This window comes from Megalobrama amblycephala, linkage group LG23 (genome assembly GCF_018812025.1).
Source record: "Megalobrama amblycephala isolate DHTTF-2021 linkage group LG23, ASM1881202v1, whole genome shotgun sequence".
Lineage (NCBI taxonomy): Eukaryota > Metazoa > Chordata > Actinopteri > Cypriniformes > Xenocyprididae > Megalobrama > Megalobrama amblycephala.
This window is the reverse complement of record NC_063066.1, coordinates 12,586,397-12,588,758: the sequence shown is the minus strand read 5'-3', so window position 1 is coordinate 12,588,758 and position 2,362 is coordinate 12,586,397.

Here is a 2,362-nt window from a genome sequence, read left to right as displayed (position 1 = left end):
CATGGCGAAACATCAGACTTTGTCGGTCACCACGGACACGCCCTTCAACGAAAACTCAAGATCTTTGCAATTTAACATCTCAAAGGCCTTAAGATTAGACTGGCCATATATGATGTTGATCTGGTTTAATCTCTATGAGGAGTTTATCACAGTGTAAAACATGTCATTTCCTGTTGCGCTATGACTGTAACTGAATATTGTCATATAGATGTCTTCAGGTGAGGACTCTAATAAAACATGTGAAGTTTGGGGCAGATCGGACATTGTTTGTCTGAGTTACAACAACTTCCTGTTTCATGGCGAAACATTGAACTTTGCCAGGCCGCCACGGACACGCCCTTCAGCGAAAACTCTAGATCTTCGCAATTTAACGTCTCAAAGGCCTTTAGATTAGACTGACCAAATATGATGTTGATCTGATTAAAGCTCTAGGAGGAGTTCGTTAAAGTACAACATGTGGAAATGGCAAAAACTGCCAAAATTTTGTAGAGAAAATTCAAAATATCTCACTTCCTGTTGGGTTTATAAACTTTGCATCCTGGGGCTTTTTTGTAGGTATTGGGCTGTTACATCTGTCTACCGAATTTCATAACTGTACGTGAAACGTAGCACGAAGGGTGCTTAATTGAAATTTTGTAGGTGGCGCTATAGAGCCATTTTGCCACACCTAATGCGATTCATTTTGGAGAAGAATAATAATTGGCTGAGCAATTCCAATAGGGTCCTCACACCATCGGTGCTCGGGCCCTAATAAAGGGTGATTCCCCCAACACCCTGTTCTCACTAGGCTACTACTTTAATGTAAAGAGTAATTTCTTATTACTTCCTATGATAAGCAAGCATACTAAATCACAGAATATTTAAGTTCTCATTCTGTTTTATTTCAGAACTTATTTAACACATGGCTCAAACTTACAAAACATTGAGTCAAACAAGTTCTGTAGCTTTACAAAAGGAATGTGAGTTTGTAGAAAGGCGCTATATAAAATAAACGTATTATTATGAATATCCAACAACTTCTATAAAAATGAATAAATAAAATGTTTTTAAAAATGTGTGCTTCTTTGTGCCTGCTTCCGCTGCTGCTTTAACCATCCTTGGCGGTGGCAAAGTGAAAGTGGTTTTCCAGCGTCAACACGCAGTTGCATGGAGTGCAAAATATTTTGCCCCCGCACTGTCATGTAACACACCGGGAAACTGCTTAGCTGTCTTTTGCGCTTATTTTTATTGGCAAATGAGAATGATTTGTGTGCTTCATCATGGTTTCATGGTTTGCAGATGATGTTCACGTCGCGTAATTACGTCACTTCACAAGGTTCCCATGGCAATAGGGGGAAAATAATGGCGCTTTACTAGTGTGAAGTAAACGCAACATTTTTCAACTTTCTGCTAAGATATATGTGACTTTTATGAAATCATGCTAGCCCCGCATATATTTTTCTTGCTGAAATTGGCAATTTATGCGGCGAAAGTGCGGCGTATTTGAAAAAAAATGCGACCTCCGCATAAATATGCGGACTTTGGCTGATTATGCATGAAATCAGGCGATCGCATAATTGCGTTTTTCTGGAGGGACTGTATATGCATTTATACAACAGTTCTGTCTGGTTCTCGAATCTGATTGGCTGATAGCCATGCGATATTTCAGTGATAACAGCACTCCTACTGCCTTTTCACCGTTTGTATCACTCCGCTTGAAGTGACCGTCAAGGCGGCCGATCACATCAACCGTAATTTTTACAAATACTACTTCTTGTACCACGAACTGTAGTTTTAATAGTTTTTTAGGCGAGAATGTAGTTGTTTAGACCTGATACATGTGACTCATATTTAATAACAACGCCTATTTTACTATTTGTTTTGACGTTTTCGGAGATGCGAGCTCGAGTGCATCAGCGGCCGTTCAGTGCTTCTGTAACCGCCGAGAACAGCTTCATCTCGGCCAGTGCCTCAGGGACTTGCCGCTGGCTCTTATAGTGGTTAAACATGAGACATAATTCAATTTGAGTACATAGAACGGGCAATCTTTGGTCTTATTAATCTATTATTTGTTAACTAGTTATCTATTAACTTACTAATATATTATTAATCCAAACATCAGATCTTTATTTACCTTTGCATTGCACAGAGGAGATGTCCAAACTGTGTGCGCACTTCATTCAGGAGGTGAGGCAGATTAATGAGGCTTGATTGACAGTTTGAGGATCCAATGGAGTTAGGAGGTTTTGTCACAAGCTCTTTAAAATCCTTTTCATTCGTTAAATATTTGCAAAACCCACATACAAGCGAAAAATACATACTTATTTTTTTAATAAGTAGTGCTTTATGTTTGACTGAACTGTACGTGCTTATTTGTTGTTCA